The following is a 21,274-nucleotide window of genomic DNA, read 5'->3' as shown; positions in this document are numbered from 1 at the left end:
ACAAGAGTAACAAAGATATTCGTCATGATTTACTAAAGGTTTAGTAAATATAATTATACTTATAAGATTAAGTGTAATTCTGAATTGATTAAAAAACATTAATCAATAGCAGAACGAATAAGAAGAATCAAGTAGGCAGAAAGATAAAAGTTTCTCTATTCTAAGAAGAAGGGAGAGTACATTTTATACTTTATGATATGTCTTAATGATTAAGAACCATATTTCAATTGATCCTCTAAATAAGTCTTAGTACAAGTGTATGTATAAGAAGAGGAATCAAGAATTGAAGAAATGGTTAAATCAAGAAGTCAATCATACTTCATTCCAAAGCAAGTCTTAGAGTTAAGATTGTAATATTGAGTGACAAGTATTAAGAAGGTTTATAACATTCATCAAATGTAGAATGTGGAAAAAGGTTTTCTTATTCTCACACATTTGAAATTGGTAAGTTGTGATGTCTTAGACAAGACAAAGACCAACTAGGACCAATTTTAGGAAGTGTTCTTGGTCTTGATAAAAGATATACTAACTCTTGACTATTTTTTTATCAAGAAATGTTTATTGACAAGAGAATCTTATATGTCAAGGAGTCAGTGGGAGTCTTAATGGTCTTGAAAGGTTTCAAGAACTAATCAAGAATAAACCTTATCAATCATCACAAGCACACGACTTGAGGTTTACAACCTATCGTGTTGACATTACCTTGTTTCTGTGCCGTTCCAATTGAGTTAATTATGCATGTGAGCCCTATGAGTTCTCATTTGAATTCATAAAAGGAAAGGACCTTGATCAATGATAAGTACATTGATAGGAAAGGGTGAACTCCTTAACTACTTGGAAGACATGGTGGGTAGCCGTGTTACCATAAGGCAAGAAATCAAGATTGAGAAGGCTCGGTCCATATGAGTTTGAATTTGTCATAAACTTTGGTTTTAACAAATTCACATGGATAGGAACACATACACCATTAAAATCGAAGTGTCATAAGATTTCCTCCTTCATTAAAATGATTGTGAGGAAATGCTTTCACTAAGGAAGATTTTAAGAAGATAGTGATTGTGAAATTGTATTCTCGAATTCGATTATGGTTACGGTATCCCTTTCCATGATTCGAATTGTGAGATTTGGCAATTACTCTGAATTGTTTAATACACACATATGAGCTATCTAAGGCAAAGGTGTATAAGTTTAAGAAGCCTTGATAAAAGATTATCAAAGCATTTGGTATTAGAAATATGAACTTAAAGAAATTCAATAGGCATTGTTTTTCTGAAAGTTAAGTTGTTTCTGAATACATGTCAAAGCTAGTGGGCGCATAAGTGTTATGTTTATAATAATCATCGTGATAGTGGGAGCATAAATGTTACGATTGCATGATTATTAAGGCAAGTATTGCAAGTTAGCAATATTAATTATAGAAAACAAGAGTTATACTTTGCAAAGTCGCAATGGTTGTAAAGTTGTTTTGCTATAATTAAGGGAGAGAATATTATGCTTCATTTCAAATCTAAAGGTTTAGGTTATGGAATGTTAATAAATCTAGTCAATTAAACATAATGCGTTCTTAAAATTCGATTATGATTACATCATTGCTCTTCATATTTTGAATTGAGAGAACGTAGCACATAAAATATTATGGCAGAAGATTGATAAAGTATCGAATCTTTATGTAAGACATTATGCATCGTGTCGCATACGCTTCGGGTATAGGATCGATGGAAAATGCTATAATATTTGACCATTCTAAAATTTTCCAAATGTCTAGTGCATTTAAAGGGAAAAGGACAAGAATCGGTTTTGACTAAGATAATTAGACAACTATCAAAGGACAATCCAAAGTTCGCCGAGGATTGGTCGCTTGTGAGTAGTTGGAAGTATAGTATTGGATGGAACTTATCAACATTATTATATATAGAAAAGATTCTATAAAGAATGAGTTGTCATATGGAAAAATATGGAAACGTTTCCATATTGGGAGTTCGATATTAAGAATCAATGTCTAGATTAGAAACTTTTATGCAAAAGGATGTTCAATGGAATGTACTTTGAGTGAGAGACATCATATCTAAGGAATTGTCTTGTAACAATCTCCGATAGAGGAATTTGTAATTTTATTGGCAATAGTCATTGTGACTTTAGTGCAGTGAGATTACGAAAGGATCATTTCATAAAATGTTAGAATCTAACATATTCCATAAGTGGCAACAATTTGATATTCTTTCACTTATGAAAATGGATTAGGAGTTGTGAAATGAGTATGATTGGAAATGTGTTCATTTGATCTATTTCACAAAGTAAGAACCATAGGTAAAACATTATGTGCATGCTAAGAGCATGGGACAAGTGTTGTAATAATTCAAGTAAGAAGTTGATTACCCAAAACAACAAATAATGAGTAATCGATATGGTGATAAATAAAAGGTGTTTTATTTATACTCAAAGGTTTGAGGCCATATGTGATTAGTATTATTCTTGTCTTTCACTTTGCATGTTTTGACTTCCTGAATAATTTAATTGGTTTAGAACAGTCAAATTATTCAAACGGGCCACAGTCGTTCATATGTTGGAAGTAGATATGAATGAAGACTGTCGTGAATTGGTGTGTGGATTGTCTAAATAGCATTAGACATAAGCAAATGTTTGCTGCAAACATTCATGAGTGCTTATGAATATGATTTAAGCATTGGATTAAACCCACGCTCACTTGGATCACTTCATGGATTGTTATCATAAGTGATTAATGAGACGATAAAATATTATATTCTTGAAACCGAGATGTATGAGTTGTATCTTGCGAGTCGGTTACACATTGATAATATATAAACGCACCAGTAACTTGGTGTTATAAAACATATTGTTGTGTGTGATTTAGTGAGTGAGTGCAAGCGAGCATTGAGTCAAAGTTTATCCATTCCTTTTATCCAAAGTAGGATTAAAGCGATATATGTGGGCCCCTAGATGATTTAGTGATGGCACCTAAGCGCTTGGCCAAGCTGGGACTAAATTGATGTGTTCAATTGTAGTCTGTTGTTAGTCGTCATAAATCTGAATTCGGGATATAGCACGTAGATAGAGAGAATGATTTACATCCATGTGTCAGTCTATACGATATCTAGAATGGAGGAATATATGATCACTTATCTAAAGTACACGCGTATCTGATAAGATCAGAGTTGACAGCGGCTTTAGAAAGCTACGATTGCAGATCAGGATCTGAAGTCATACACGGAATAGTTATTAGACTTATCCAAGTGGGAGACTGTTGGATTAGTGCCTAAGTCCATAACTATTTTGGTATGTACTTGACCCGATGGTGCATGGTCCTTTTGGGTTGCCTTCACCAAAGCAACTTGATAGGACGAATTATAGAGAGAAAGGATTAAATATGATTTATTAATATATTATGAGAATAATATATTAAAGGAGAAATCATATTGTTTAATTAATATTAGTCAAGAATTAATAAGAATTAAGTTTGTGGCTAAAAGAGATTAATTGAACTTAAGGGACTGGAATTGTAATTATAAGATAATTGCAATTGGGCTATGGATTACCTTATAATATAAGGTTGGACGAATTCTATGGAGAAACCCATTAGAAATCGTCCAAGGCTTATTAAAAAGGAGTTCATGGGTTTCTTAGGGCATAAGCATCCAAATTAGGGTTTCCTTGTTAGATAACCCTAATAGCCTCACTATTTAAAGAACCCTTATGCCCCAAAAACGTGGTGAACTTGTTGTCTAGGGTTTCCACACGTTTTGGGCAGCCTCCTTCTCTTCTCCTCTTCATCCTCTTACTCTTGGTGTTTGTGAACCATTAGAGGAGTGACATTTGTGACTCTAAGCTTTCTAAAGTCAATACAAGAAGGATTTTGAGATTGTTATTGCTACATAAAATTCAAGGTATGATCTAAACCCTTATTCATACGTTATCTTGATTATCATATACTAGATCTAGGGTTTAAAGTCTTTGATGAATTACATGTACAATAGAGAAACCTAAATCCAAGCATTAGGGTTTGCATGAGCACATAGGATGTTCTAATGGCTAAAACCCATCATTAATGTCCTTTACTTCAACACTCCTATCGACGATGTGTGCAAGAAATGCATTATAATCCTTCCGCAAACACTTTTGAGCTTAGATGCACGAAATGATGCTAATATTTGTACTTGATTTGTCGTCGTAAATCACTAATGTTTCATCGTTAAGGAGATTAATACGGAATGTTTTTTCAAAGCACTTGATGTTGGCGTGAAGAAGACTTAACCAATCCATGCCGACTATGACGTCGAAACTTTTAATTTGGACCGGCATGAGGTTGATAGGGAAAGAAAGACCATCTAAAGTTAATGTACAACTCATGTATATGCAGTTAGTGTTTTCCATTTTTCCATTTGCCATTTCTACAGTGAATGATTTTTCTAACATGCTAGGTTTATGTTTAAGTATGTGAATAAAGTTTTGGCTCACGAAGCTTCTCTCTGCTCCACTATCGAATAGTATGCATGAATATGAATTATCGAGAAGAAACGTACCAGCAACTACTGTAGGATCAGCTATGGCTTCTTCGTGGCCTATAGCCAAAACTCGTCCCACTCCGTCGGTATTCGCTGCCTTCAGGCAGTTTCTTTTGTAGTGGCCCACCTCGCCACAACCGTAGCAAGCTTGGCCTACACAAGGGTTGGGAACTTGAGTGATCGGCTTTACGGGGGCCTTGCAGAAACGGACAGTGTGTCCCTTTCTGTTGCAGTTGGAGCACTGCATTTCCCGACAAGGTCCATGGTGGTGGTAAGTTCATTTGGTGCATTTTGGAGGGTTACCCACATAAGGCTTTGTTAGGTAGAGATTTATAGGAACGATAGTAGGTACAGTAGCAGCATTCACTGTAACTAGTTGTTGTTTCTTCGAGGATTCTTGGGAAGACCCACCTTTCCCCTAATTCCATCCTCTCTTTTTGTTATTGTTGTTGTTTCCCTTCTATGGTTCTGGTGCAGAAATTGTTGACTTCTGATGACTTCCGTGATCAATAAGAGATTGTGTCAGCTCTTTGGCACTTTCAAAAGTGTCAGGTTTTGAAGCTAACACGCTTGACTGAATTTGGGGCGACAGTCCCCAAATGTATCTCTCTATTTTCTTGCTCTCAGGAGCAATCATATATGGGCAAAGAATTGCCACATCGCAGAATCTGTTAGTATCAGTTGCTATGTCGGTACCAATAATTCCAAGAGTCCAGAGTTCGTGCTCGAGTTTTTGAATCTCTCCTCATGGACAGTACTCTCTCATCAGCATGATTTTTAAGCTCTCCCAACTTATTGAATTCACCACTATCAGATTAAGTACCTTAACGTGGCCATTCCACCAAGTTAAAACTCTATCAGTAAGCGTGTAAGTTGCAAACTTGACTTTGCTGTGCTCGGGACAGGAGCAGATTTCAAAGACTGATTTTGTCCTTTCGATCCATTGCTTCAAAATCATCACACCACCAGTCCATTAAACATTTGGGGTTTGGCATTTGTAAAGTCTTTATAGGTGCACTCTCGGGGTTGCCCATGACTCTCGCCATGGTTGGAAGGAAGTGTGCCAAATCCCGAACCAGTAGTAACACGGGTATTGATTTGTGACATGGCAGCCGCCACAGCTGTTGTGACTGCTGCTTGGAACATGATAGCATCAAATTGACGAGGTGAAGGCGGTGGTGGTATAGGTGCTTCCCCACTGTTGTTTCGACTCGGGTTTCTACGCAGAGGCATCCTTCAACTATAGGTTGAGAAGATAAAGATAAGAATTCCATAACATAGAAAATGAAGGTGTATCATGAACTAAATCGCTATAGTTCAATAACAGATGATAGTATGAGTCTCAAGGATAGAAAAATGAAAGTTATTCTTAAATCCGAATATATGAAACAAGCGTATGGTGTCTCCATAATATTTTAAGGATTGAACGAAATACTCAACTTAGTAAAAATAGTGTGCCAATTATATTAATATAATAGTTGATACAACGATCACGAAAATTTGACCCCTATAAGGGTCTCCGGTTACAAAGTTTAAGAAAAATAAAACTTTTAGCCGAGGTCCTAACTTATAACGAAAACTTGGAATGCTTCGGTTTGGAGTTGGGCATTGTCCTGAGCTCTGTCCAGCCTACGGATGTCGAAAGTGTGAACCTGTACTTCCACGTTGACTTCCCGAATTTGGCTATCTTGAACTCTAGATTGGTAGGACTGTTTGGCTAGTTTGCCCACCATGACTAGAAGTGCTCAATCGGCTGAACATCCGCCGCAAACATCGTAGAAGTCTCGACACATGCCGTAGGGAGGGCGCAAAATTTGTTGTTGGCTCCAATGGTGGAGGTGACTTCCCCAAACGGGAGTCGGTCCTTGAAAGTTTCTCACGAAGACAGGAGGTTGTGCGGGTGGTGGGTTGATTACCTCTGGCTCTGAGTCGGTACCGGAGTCCTCCTCTTCATCTAATTCTATGGGTTCTTCGTCCTCCTCGGGATCCTCTTCGATCCATCCCCCGTTGCCTTGGTTGGAATAGTTGGGGTCGCTAGGGTGATGAAATCCAGCCATTTGACTGTACGAGAATAGGGTTACAAGAATTGAATAAAATTTGGAACATGTAAAACTAAACATGTAAGTTAAGCTATTTTATGTAGTACATACTCTTATAGTATTTAAATTCGTGTGTTTGATCCTTGTGATGTTTTGGTAAGTTTCGACTTGTTGCTCACTACGAGCATCCCTCGATATGCATTGGTCCGATCTCGGATAAATGTAGTTGATCATGCTATATTTGGCCCAAATCTGATTACATATATCGAGTCTTAATCGTAGTGTCCAACTTGTCTAAATACGTGTTGTATAGCTATAATCATGAAAATAAGTTGTTGTATGCATGTATTTGTACTTAAATGAACTAACAATTTAAGTTAAACGAAGCACGGATTAGGCGTAAAACAAAAAAAATGTTTTGTCAGAGGGTATTAGTCCCTTAAGCATTTATAGTTTGTATATCTTATGTGGTTCGATATACTTAATTCACTATAAACAACGCTTTGATACCAAACTGTCACACCCCCAAACCGGAACGGCGGAAACATTCGGGGTCGGATGACTTCATCTAGTACCGTAACAATTGAATACATAATAAAGAAAGCAGTATAACCATCATATATATAGTTGAAAGTTTACAATGTTAAAAAGTACATATTCAAAACCAATTACAATATGATGCCAAAATATGAATTTAAATTGGCGACTCTGTGTCCCTTCTTCAAAAGCCGTTTGTTACCTGTTATTACTGAATCCCTGGGACATACAAGTAGTTTTGTAAGAGTAGATCAACATTTAAGCTGGTGAGTTTCATAAGTATTAAATTACAATGTTTGTATGAACTAAAATGAAATGTTTTTTTTTTGTCAGTTTCTTCCTAGAAAATTTCATATTTTCTACTAGTATAAATGTAGCCTTCTATCAAGACCAATGTTGTTTCTATAAAATTTATGTTTTTCCGTATGTGGGTGGCAGTTTAGAAGTTCCAAAACTGTAACTCATTATTGTTTTTCATGCCTAAAGTAGTTAATTTATGTACGTGTAAAGTCGCCAAGACGTCTGAAAAACCCCGTAAATCAATGTGTTTTTAATACTCCATGTGAGTTTTATAACCATGTTATTGACTGGAATTGCCTATACACAACGTTCTTCAGGCGTTGGAATGTTTTGACGTTTGTCACCCCTAATGGGGTATTGTAGCTAACAGTCAGGGCGCGGGTTTGTCAATCCCGTATAGATCTATACACAAACACCATGCTCCCCCTCCAAGGGATTCTGCTATATAATAAAGGACTTGAAATGTGTACTCGAACGTACGTGAAGTTTAATGTCTCACAAAATTTAGTATAAAACAGATTTACGTATGAAAATGTTCGTTTGTTCTTGTATATGAATGTATCTCTTTGAAATTGTGTTTCTAGTATGTAAAAGTTCGTGATGTTCTCGTAAAACTATACCTATTATAGTTATCTAAAAATATGTCTCGTTTGTATAGTAAACCCTAGTAAAATGCTCACTTGTTCTGAAAGTATAACTTCTGTAGTGCCAAAAATGGACACATATACATATAGTACAAGTAGTGTGTTTGATTTATATATATATATATATATATATATATATATATATATATATATATATATATATATATATATATATATATATATGTATATATATATATATAACAACATTTTTAATTTCACAAGACAAGATGTTATCGTAATATATTTTGCATACGAAAGTTTCCCTATAATAGTTATAAATCACATATGATTCCATCGATAAAAGAGTATAACGAAACTTTATATAACACACGATAATAATCGTGTGTTTTACTTGTATTCCCCCCTTAAAAGCATATAAAAGCATTTATAAAACATTTAAAAGTGTGGATTATAGAGGTATGAACTCACTTGAAAGATCGAAGAAGGCAAGATGAAAATCGAGCAGAACTTCGACTCGAGAAAGCGGATTTTCTCGGGATTCTCGGGAATCTCGGGAGCACAAATGACCTTCGGGACTTGGGCAAGGAAATTGGGGCTTCGGGATATCACGTGCACGAAAAACGAGGCAAAAACGCAAGAAAGATGAGAGGAATTGGCCCTTTTCTTCGGAACCCTCGCATCCCTTTTATAGGGGCTAGGAACCGCCTCGGTACACTCGGCGTACACGGTTATGTTGGGCGTACGTGTGCGTCATGCGTGACCGCATCCTCGACTGCTTCGGAACTTCGGATGGGACGGGGCATAGCCTCGCATAGGGGCGGCGTGGACGATCCGAGGCCTAGACCTTGAGTACGCTGGGCGTAACTCGGATCAGCCTGGTGACTCCTCCTTCGGATAATACCGAATTTTGATTTAAAATTTATATTTTTATATTTAATGAACTTCAAAAATTCATATCTTCTTAATTCAAACTCCGTTTTCGACGTTCTTGATATCCACGCGTAGGTGAGACTACGCTCTACAACTTTCGTTTAAACTCCGTCGGCAAATTTTGAAATTATTTTTATTATTTACTTTTAAAATGTCGCGGTAAGAAAATTTCGTTAGAAATTCATAACTTCATTATCCGACGTCTGTTTTTGCCAGACTTTTTACCGTTGAAAAACCATTGTCGAGACCTTCGATTCTCATTTAGGTCATCCCGGCCAAAAGTCTTTCGATCTCCGTTTCGAGTTTTTAGCTGTCTGTCGGTAAGCCAAACTTGGAAAAATCATAACTTCCTTATACGAAGTCAGATTTGGGCATTCTTTTTACACACGATCACTGTTTAATGACATCTAACATAGTAGGTAATCAATTAGAGACTTTTCGACATTTTATTTTCGAAGTTAATTTCATTATATCAAAGTGGTTACAATACTTGACTTTTTAGGTCATTACATAGAGTTGAAATATCGGGTTGTCACGGTCTTGGAGATAAAGTCACATATTGACAAGTCGGGAGAGTTAGGTGTCAAAGTCTTGAGATAGTTGGTGGTTCAATCACTTTCTAAGTCACATAGTGAGTTCCTTTGGGACTCCTATGAAACAAACTATGACAAGACCCTTAATGATCTTATCTATTTGCTTGGTACCGCTGAAGCAGCAATTATTTGGAAGGCTAGTAAAGCAAATTTGATTAGAAGATCAACTTCCCAAAACTTTATGGAAATTAACAATGGTGACACTTGAAATTCAGAAAAGGCATTCTCTTCCCAATGGAAAGGGATCAGCCATAGTCAACTAGGTTGACCAAATGGTAAAGAGAAAAGCTAAGTATGTGATAGTCCCATGTACCATTACCAAAGATTCCATTTGTTAAAATTGCCAAAGGAAGGGGCACTGTTTGCAAAGCTTCCAAATTTACCTAAGGATGTTAAAGTCAATAAGTTTGACTCTACTTCAGGTAAAGTCCATTGTCTAACTCTGTTAAGCTCCTATTTGGAGATTCTTATTACATAATGTGACTAAGTCACATGGTGATGTTATAAGAATCAAGGAAAAGAGAAAAAGCTTAAAGGAAGTACATGCTACTTCTGATCGCGAAGATGGACTTCGATCGCATCAGAATTTTGATGCTGTTACTTAGGAGTTATGACACATTGCTTAGGAATATATAACAACAAGTTTTTCATATGGATTGTAAGGATAAGTTTTTCCGCAAAGTTTTTAAAATAAAAGGAAATTTTTGAGTTTATTTATTTTAAGTATCCTTACAATAGCATTTGTGAAAAAAACGGTTGTTTATATGATTCCATTACTAGTAATATAGGAAAATGGTTTTGATTCTTTCATTTGTGGTAGTGTCTAAATTTACCAAATAAGGAAAGCTTCTCATCACCCAAGTTTCAATTGGACCGAAACTTGGAATCATGCAAGTTGTATAGTATAATGAATGAGAACTTTCAAGCATTGGAAAACTAAGACAATTACTTGTTCACATGGATGTGAGAGTTAAGTAAAGGACTAAGGGATTGAGTACACATTCTTGTGCACTGATCAAGCCCACCACAAAAAATCGATAAGACTATTCGTCATGATTTACTACAGTTTAGTAAATATGGTTATACTTACAGGCTTAAGTGTAATTATGATACATTGGAAAATTTTCGATGTATGGCAGAACGAATGAGAATAATCAAATTAGGCAGAAGGATAAAAGTTTCTTAGATCTGAAAAGATGAGAGAGTACTTTAGTATCATGTTATATGTGTTGGATACAATGTCTAAGTCCATAACTTTATTTGGTATGTACTTGACCCGACCCGACATGGTCTATTTGGGTTGCATGGCATTGCAATACTTGGATAGACTAGATAAGAGATAAGGCACTTATGATTATTAATATATTATAGGTTCTCATATATTAATAATAGTATTATTTAATTAGTATTGATCAAGTATTAATCTAGTATTAATTTGGTTATCAAAGTGAGACTAATTAAATATATAGGGTTGATTATGACAATCATCAATTCTATTATGGTGGATTAATGATCCATGGTTTATGGGTTTGGTTATAACCATATGGAGCTCCATGGATAGTCCATGGGAGTTACAAACCCATGGGTCATGAGAAATGAAGAGTCATGAAGATTAAGAGTATTCATGTGAAAACCCTAATTGTGACAACACTATAAAAGGAACCCTTTGGCTAGCAAATCGGCTACCTAGTGTTTCTAGAGAGGGAATAACCGATTTTCAAGTGTAAGAAGAATTATCTCAAGTTACTCCAAGTTTTGTGGTGTTGTGTTAAGCATTTGAGGCACAACATTTGGGGTGCTAGGCTCACCAAGTCTTAAAGGAATCCAAGCAACAACAAGGTATGTATTTCTACTAGTTTTTTGTGTTTTATGTAATCTCCATGCCATGCTAGTTAGGAAATAACCTTGGAAAAGAAATTTGCATGTATATAGAGAAAACATATATTCAAGGTTATTAGGGTTGCATGTACACTTAGGAAGTGTTAGAATGCTCAAAACCCATCAGTAGTATCAAAGCCTAGGATTGTTTTCTGTATACTTGATGCAAAACTGCTTAAAAATCGAAAATTCTGCACTTTGACGACTGGACTCGCCGAGTTCATGGGGAGGACTCGCCGAGTCCATGAACAAATTCATCCTACTCGACGAGTAGAATCATGCACTCGATGAGTAGGAGCGTGTTGGGCAGTTTTTTCGAGTTTTGTTGCTGGAAATGGATAAAAATCATTACCCCAATCTGTTTTGGACTTGTAAAATCTGTTTTTTCGAAATGATAATGATTATGTTAACCCATTTTACATGACTTTTATCAATTTCCAAGTATTGTATATGTTTATATGATTTCTTGAAATTGCTTGACATGAATTTGTGTTCTTATGAGTTTTAGAAGATCATAGGAATTATGTGTAACATCCATGTGTGTTTAATTCATGATCTTAATGGCAATGATGGTGTCCATAACTTGTCCTCAAGTTATGGATAACCAAAAGTCACTTCTTTAAATTGTGATTAAAGAACTAAAGAGGTTTCACAAAATGAAGAGTCTTCATTTTTATGAACCATTAAAACTCATAAGTTACAAATTGAAGAGACTTGGAATAGTTTCAAATCTTGCCCTCAAGTTTTGGAATTTGAAAAGTCTAACACTTTAATACTTTAATTCCAACTTAAACCTTAGATTTTTGAAAAGTTTAAAAATCAACACTTATACTATTATTATAATTTTATTATACAGATATGTATAAGAATATGTCATTCTTCCCGTTAGTAGGCCTCATTCACGAAGCCGATCTATAAGGGGGTATAAGGTCGTTGCCTATAAAATGGTGACTTAATGAGTGTCCACTCTCACCCACCACTTCCTTGATCAGTGGAGGGTCGTTAGCTGAACAGGTAGGATACGAATTTAAATACTCATTAAAAGTATAATGAATTATAAAGTAACTATACATTATAAATTCCCAATCTTAGTTACTTTAGGAAAATGTGAAATTGGTGCTAGCCCATAAAACACTTTGTACCTTACCAAGTTGTTAGTGGAGCGTGTGTGGTTAACCGGCACACTAACATGGACTAGTAAGAGTGGCAAAGGGTAACTTGACTTTATTATAGATCGGTGGAGCGTGTGTGGTTAACCGGCACATCGATTAGGTAATATTGTTGAGGGTACCAAGTCAATTTCTATGGTTATTCACACTTTTTTTGTGATCCTCGGCATCCCAGTCACAAACTTGAGAGGGCACAATCGAGATTCAAACATGTCATTGAAAAGTTCCATGTATCTCAAAAGATCTAGGAGTTTCAAAACCAATAAAACCTAATAATAAAATATTTTGTTCTTATGGTGGAAATTGGTAAATCGTCATTTACCTTCCTTCAAATATTTTATAGTATGGATTACGGCATCCCTCTTCCAACTATAAATAGTTTGTTGGATCCTAGCCTTAATATTTCATTTGGGTGACTTATTAAGGACTCTTAATCTAATGAAACTTTTCCTTCTTTCAAATGTCTTCCAATAACACTGTTGGATCAAACCCTACGGGCTCTTTTTCCCTAATGAACTTGTGTGGTAAGGTCATCTTTGATGGATCCAATTTCAATGAGTGGATTAGAAACATCAGAATGATTACCCGCTATGAGGACAAAGAATATGTCCTTGACAGGGAGCTTAAGGTTGTTAATGAAGCCACTGCTCCTCCTGAAGAGTTTGCAGAGTTCATTACACATGAGAAGGATGCTACCAAGTTGTCCTGCATCATGATCGCCACAATGACTCTGGAACTCCAAAAGTCTTATGAAGATTTCTACCCCTATGAGATGCACCATGATATGATGTAAAGGTACCATCAGAGCGCGTGTCAAGAGAGGTATGAAATCATTTCCTCCATGATAACCACAAGGATGAAGGATGGTGAACCCATAACCGGTCACTTGCAGAAGATACAAAGGTTCGTTGACCGGTTGCTGAAGCTAAATGTTGACTTCCTTGAGGAAATGGCGATTGACATCGTTCTCCATTCCTTACCTCCAAGTTATGATCAGTTCCGTATGACTTATCACATGAACAAGGAGGAAGTCACACTTAGCAAACTTCAAGGACTCTTAAGGACAACTGAAAATTGCCTTAAGGGAAAACCGGTTGTTACTTCTACTCCTTCAACAGCCCCTGTTCTGGCTATTGGGCAAGGAAAGGGTAAGAAGAGGAAAAGCCCTTCGAAGGGTACCAAGGGTAAGACTCTTCATGGTTCCTCTTCAAGTGGGGAAAAGAAAGGTCCCATTACTCCTTCTTCAAACCCAAAGGAAGCACAATGCTTCTATTTCCAGGATAAGGGACACTTCAAGCGAATCTGCCCCAAATATTTGCAAGATGTAAAGGATGGGAAGGTTAAACCCACCCATGCAGGTATTTACACAATATTTTCTAACAACTCATCTAATGCTAATTCTTTGGTGCTTGATACAGGTTGTGGTATTCACATTTGTACTGATTTGTTGGCACTAAAAGGAAGTGAGCAAGTGGAGCACGGGAAGATAAACTTAGTCATGGGCAACAGGAAAGCATCACCTGTTACCAAGATAGGAGTTTATTCTTTATTACTTAATAATGGGTTAATGTTAGATTTGAATAAGGGTTGTTACTCGCCCGAAATGGTGAGTAATATTATTTCTTTTCATGGCTTGTACAAACAAGGTTTTTCATTTTCATTTGATAATAAAAATGGTGCTATTAATGTTTATTACAATGATGTATTTTACTTTAAAGCATTACCTTGTGATGGTGTATATGAAGTTGTGAATGTTGTAGACAATCTAGGAAATAATGTGTTGTATATTGATTCTTCAGATAGCTTGGATAAAGCATCCTTGTGGCATTGTCGTCTTAGACAAGTTAACAAGAAGCACATAGGCCAACTCCAAAAGGCTAGAGTCTTGGAATCATTTGACCTCAAGTCAGATGATAGTTGCAAGTCTTGTTTACTTGGAAAAATGATAAAGTCACCCTTCACAGGTACTTGTGATAGGGGTGAAGGTTTGTTAGATCTTGTACACACGGATGTGTGTGGGCCCTTCAGAGTTGCTACAAAGGATGCTAATCGCTATTATGTGACTTTTACTGATGATTACAGTAGATATGGATAAATTTACTTAATCAAGCATCAGTCGGGAACCTTTGAAAAGTTCAAAGGGTTTAAGCAGGAAGTTGAGAATCAATTGGGCAGGAACATCAAGATACCCTGATTCGATCGGGGAGGAAAGTATCTTAGCATTGAGTTCCTTGACTATCTTAAGGAATGTGGGATTGTCTCATAATTGACACCTCCCAGGACACTACAGTTGAATGGTGTGCTTGACAGGCGCAATCGAAACTTGTTGGATATGGTTCATTCCATGATGAGTCGAGCTTCATTACCAATCTCTTTCTGGGGGTATTTTAGAGACTGCTGCCCATATCCTTAATCTAGTCCCTACTAAAAAGGTTGCCAAAACACCTCACGAGATGTGGACTGGGAAAGTACCCAATTTGGACCACATCAAGATTTGGGGTTGTGAAGCTTTTGTGAGGCGTGAGACTCATAACAAGCTCAAACCCCGAAGCGAGAGGTGTATTTTCATCAGCGACCCACAGAGATCCTTTGGTTACCTCTTCTACACATCCAATGATAATGTAGTCTTTGCAGCTAGAATAGCAGCCTTTCGTGAGAGAGAGAATTCTTAAGCCAAGGGGACAGTGGGAGGAAAATTGACCTTGAAGAGCTTCAAGAGCCAAGTGGTGAAGGAACCTCAAATGCTATTAGCCAACCTAAGGAGGAAACTCCTATTGAGGCGATAGATGAGTCTGTACCTCCAAGACATTCCACTAGGGTGAGGAACACACCTGAATTTTATTATGGTTATCACATCACCACTGAAGGTGATACATTTATCAGTGATAGTACATTGATAGATTTGGATGAACCTAATAATTATAAGGAAGCCATGGCAGGCCCTGAGTCTGCAAAATGGAAGGAGGCTATAGAAAGCGAGATTCAGTCCATGTATGACAATCATGTTTGGAACTTGGTTGACAATGTACCAGGTCGTAAGACAGTTGGGTGCAAATGGATCTTCAAGAAGAAGACTGACATGGATGGGAAAGGACACACTTATAAAGCGCGATTGGTTGCAAAGGGCTTTACTCAAACTCCGGGAGTTGACTATGATGAGACCTTCTCACCAGTAGCTAAGATTAAGTCTATTAGAGTGTTGTTAGCCATAACTGCATTTCATGATTATGAAATATGGAAAATGGATGTCAAAACCGCTTTCCTTAATGGGAAGTTAGCTGAGGATGTTTACATGGCTCAGCCAGAGGGTTTTGTCGATCCAAAATACCCTAATAGAGTGTGTAAGCTTGAGAAATCCATTTATGGATTGAAACAAGCATCTCGCAGATGGAATCCTTGCTTTGATGAGAAAGTCAAAGAGTTTGGCTTTTCTAGGAGTGAGGATGAGTGTTTTGTGTATGTCAGGGCTAGTGGGAGCATAGTTAGCTTCTTGGTGTTGCATGTGGATGACATACTTCTCATAGGAAACGGCGTCCCAACTTTGCAGGAGGTTAAGTCTCTGCTTGGGAAGTGTTTCTCTATGATGGACCTTGGGGAAGCTGCCTATATCCTAGGGATAAGGATATTGAGAGATAGGAGTAAGAGACTAATTGGACTTAGTCAGAGTACTTATGTGGATAAGGTACTAAGAGGTTCAGTATGCAAGATTCCAAGAAAGGAGAATTACCAATCCAGAGTAATGCCAAGCTAAGTAAGACTCAGAGTCCGAGTACAGAGGTTGAGATAGCTGAGATGAGTCAGATACCATATGCTTCCGCTGTGGGCTCAATCATGTATGCTATGACTTGTACTCGCCCTGATGTGGCCTTTGCTTTGAGCCTGGTCAGTAGATATCAAGGGAACCCAGGCAAGGCACACTGGACAACGGTAAAGAACATTCTCAAGTATCTGCGGAGGACTAAGGACTGGGTCCTTACCCACGGGGGCAGTGACGACTTGAGAGTGGAAGGATATAGTGATGCTAGCTTTCAGACTGATAGGGATAATTTCCGCTCTCAGTCAAGCTGGGTCTTTATCCTAAATGGAGGAGCAATTACTTGGAAAAGTTCCAAGCAGGAGATAGTAGCTAATTCAACTTGTGAATCAGAGTACATAGCAGCAAGCGAGGCAGCAAAAGAGGCGATATGGCTAAAGAACTTCATCGGAGACCTTGGAGTTGTACCAGCCATAAAGGAGCCAATGGAAATTTTATGCGACAGTGAAGGTGCGGTTGCTTTGGCTAAAGAACCAAGATATCACGGGAGATCTAGGCATATTGACAGAAAATACCATTTCATCAGACATAGAATAGAAGAAGGACTCCTCATGGCAAATAGGGTATCATCAGATGAGAACCCGATAGATCCCCTCACGAAGGGACTGAGCAGGGTTAAGCATTTACAGCATGCGAGGCGAATTGGGTTGAAGGATGATATTAGTTTCAATAATTAGATTCCTGAAACTTGTTAAATGTAATTAACATTTAATGATAAATAAAAGTTGTTATTTATTTATGAGTAATGTGTTACTATCTTGTGTTGATTGTTTACTATGTTTCAATTTTGCATGTTTTTACTTCCAGAATAATTATGTTATTATTCAAACCATCCACAGTCAGTCAAACTTTCAAAGTACGTATTGATTTAATATTGTCATGAATTTGGCTTGTATGATTTCTCTAAAGTGCTTTAGACAATGCAATGATTGCTACAACATTCATGAGTACTCATAAGGGCTGAGTATTGGATCCAACCCACGCTCACTTGCATCACTTCATGGAATTTATCTCGAGTGATCGTGAGACGGTAATATCATATCAATCTTCAAACGTTGAGATATGAATTGTTGACTATGAGTTGGTTATTCATTTATTGTACGAAAACGCATTGGTAACTCGATGTTATAAAACGTGCCTTTGTGAATAATTCAACAAGTAGTTAGTACAAGCATAACAGTTGAAGTTTATCTGTTCCTTCTAGAAATAGAAGCGATATCTGGGCCCCTTGATAATTTGGTTTTGACCTATGTACCGGGCCCTGTCAAAACCTAATTGATGTGTTCAATTTAGTTCTATGTCGAAACAAATCAGAGATCGAGAAACAAATGTTGGACAATAAGTAAGACCATGTTCCATGTGTTTGTCCAGCTGATATCATGAGAACAAAGGATTATATGATCACTTATCTTAAATGGCGTATCATCATCATCTCACTTCCGATAGACTTTGAAAGAGCTGTGATTGCTAGTTGGATTTTGAAGTCATATTTGCAAATATAGTTATTAGACTTATCCAAGTGGGAGACTGTTGGATATAGTGTCTAAGTCCATAACTTTATTTGGTATGTACTTGACCCCGCCTGGCTTGGTCCATTTGGGTTGCATGGCATTGCAATACTTGGATAGACTAGATGAGAGAATAAGGCACTTATGATTATTAATATATTATAAGTTCTAATATATTAATAATAGTATTATTTAATTAGTATTGATCAAGTATTAATCTAGTATTAATTTGGTGATCAAAGTGACACTAATTAAATATATAGGGTTGATTATGACAATCATCAATTCTTTTATGGTGGATTAATGATCCATGGTTTATGGGTTTGGTTATAACCATATGGAGCTCCATGGATAGTCCATGGGAGTTAAAAACCCATGGGTCATGAGAAATGAAGAGTCATGACAATTAAGAGTATTCATGTGAAAATCCTAATTGTGACAACACTATAAAAAGAATCCTTTGGCTAGCAAATCGGCTATCTAGTGTTTCTAGAGAGGGCATAACCGATTTTCAAGTGTAAGAAGTATTCTCTCAAGTTATTCCAAGTTTTTTGGTGTTGTGTGAAGCATTTGAGGCACAACATTTGGGGTGCTAGGCTCACAAAGTCTTGAAGGAATCCAAGCAACAACAAGGTATGTATTTCTACTAGTTTTTTGTGTTTTATGTAATCCCCATGCCATGATAGTTAGGAAATAACCTTGGAAAAGAAATTTGCATGTATATAGAGAAAACACATATTCAAGGTTATTAGGGTTGCATGTACACTTAGGAAGTGTTAGAATGCTCAAAACCCATCAATATGATCATCTTAATGATTAAGCGACCTTATCACAATTCATCCTCTAAGTGCATTCTGATAGCTAAGAAGAGGAGCTGTGAATTTTTGAAGTGCTCAAATCAAGTCTTAGAGTCGTACTCCAAGACTGTAAGTTGAGTGACATATCTTAAAGAAAGGTTTAAAACACTTGTGAAATGTAAGAGTAAAAGTGTCCTACTCTTGTAAATTTGAAATTGGTAAGTTGTGATGTTTTGGATAAAACAAAGACCAACTTAGGCCAATTGTGTGAAGTGTTTGTCTTGATAAAGAATGCGCATTATCTCTTGAATATTTTGCAAGATAGTCTTATATGTCAAGAGGACAGTGGGAGTCTTAAAGATCCTAAAAAGAATTTCAAGATCTAATCAAGAATAAAAAAATTGTAGTTGACATATTTCTATTTCTGTGCCCATTCCAGTTAAAGTTAGCTTTGCATATGAGTTCTTAGAGTTCTCAATTGGTTGCATATCAACTTGGAAACAATGGCAGGCCCTTGAGCTGCCAGGTGGCATGAATTTAAGATTGCACAAGTTTAGTCCATATGAATTTGGATTTGTCACTAACCTAGCCTGAACTTTGGTAGGAAAGTCAATAAAGTATTGATTTCTAGAAGTCCAGTAATTTATGGATATATCTCAAGGCTAGTGGGAGCATAAGTGTTATGCTAATAATCATCATGTTAGTGGGAGCATGATAATTATGATAAGTATTTCAAGACAGCAATGTTAATTATAGAAAACAAAAATTTCAATTCTTGAGGTTGCAGGGGTTGACAAAGTTGTTTTGCTATAATTAAGGGAGAGGAAAGTATACTTCATTTCAATTCTAAAAGGCTTAGATTGAGATTTTAATCATTTTTAGTTAAGAATATATATGAATTTTATGTTGGTTTGGTTCAACTTAAGAAAATTCATATATATTGTGTTCTCAAAATTTGATGATGATTACGACATCCCTCTTCATAGTCAAAATTTTGAGAACATGGAAAATAAAAATATTGTAGCAACAGATTGATCTAGAATCAAGTCTTTATGTGAAACATCATGAATCATGTCCCATTTTCTTTGGGTACAGGATCGATTGCATGTGCTATAATATTTATCCTTTCTAAATTCTTCCAAATGCTCAGGGCATTAAGAAGGGAAAAGTCTAGAACCGAATATGACTAAAATGATTAAGCAATTGTCAAGAACAATCTAAGGTTTACCAAAGATTGGTTGCTCAGGGACAGTTGGAAGTATAGTGTTAATTTTGGAAGGACCATGTTGACATATTCTGAAAAGATGCAACTCTTCTTTAGAAGTGATAGTCAAAATTGGAATATGGGAAGGTGGAAGTTGTTCAATAAATCTGTGTAAGATTAGGAAACTTAATGCAAGAAGGATGTTTCCATGGAGTTGATCTCCATTGGAATGCTCTGTAATGTTTGTTGTCAAGTCTTTGTGACTTTGTGTATAATCATTACAAGAGGATCAATGCATATAAGTTTAGAATCTAATAGATTTCGGCAAATGGCATGAATTTGGAATTCTTGCATTTAGGGTAGGGATTTTGGACTGTGAAATGAGAATCATTGGAGTTTTTTAATTCAAGAATAAAGTTGAGAGCTGAAACAGTATGCAATGAATAATGTGTAATCATGAGGTGATAAATAAAAGGTGTTTTAGTTATATTCATAAGTTCTGAGTCCATATTGGATTCAATTTTTCTTGTGTTTCATTTTCCATGTTTTGACTTCCAGAATAACTAGGTTGTTCTTCCTGAATGACTAAGTTATTCAAACCATCCACAGTCGGTCATATGTTGGAAGTAGATATGAATCAAGACTGTCATGGGTTGGGCTTGTAGAGGTCTAAGATGTTAGACAAGGTGGTGCTACTCATGAGTGCTCATAAGTTCTGAGTATTGGATTCAACCCGCGCTCATTGGAATCACGTCATGGATTTTATCACGAGTGATCATGAAACGATAATATCTTATATTCTTCGAACCTAGAGATATGAGTTGTTACTATGAGTTGGTTATACATTGATTGCACGAAAACGCATTGGTAACTCGATGTTATAAAACGTGCCTTTGTGTATGATTTAAGAAGTAGTAGAACAAGCCATATAAGTCGAAGTTTTTCCATTCCTTTTACCTTCGGGATAAAAGTGATATATGTGGGCCCCTCGGTGATTTAATGATGACACATGTGAGTGCTTGGCCAAGCCAGGATTGATTTGATCTGTTGAATCAGTCAGTCGTCATAAATCGGATATCGGGAAACAACAAATGGACAGAGAGAATGATTTTAGTCCATGTCTTAGTCCATATGATATCTAGAATGGAGGAATATATGATCCCTTCTCTAATGGACAAGTCATTGACAAAGGTCAGAGTTCGACAGCGGCTTTTGAGAGCTACGATTGCTAGTTAGGTTTGAAGTCATACTCAATAATATTTTTAGATTTATCCAAGTGGGAAACTGTTCGATTAGTGTCTAAGTCCATAACTATAATTGGCTAGTACTTGACCCGACTCGGCATGGTCCATTTGGGTTGCATGGCATCAGAACATTCGG

This window comes from Lactuca serriola, chromosome 4 (genome assembly GCF_051521515.1).
Source record: "Lactuca serriola cultivar US96UC23 chromosome 4, Lser_US96UC23_V15, whole genome shotgun sequence".
Taxonomy (NCBI): Eukaryota; Viridiplantae; Streptophyta; class Magnoliopsida; order Asterales; family Asteraceae; genus Lactuca; species Lactuca serriola.
This window is presented reverse-complemented; position numbering follows the sequence as displayed.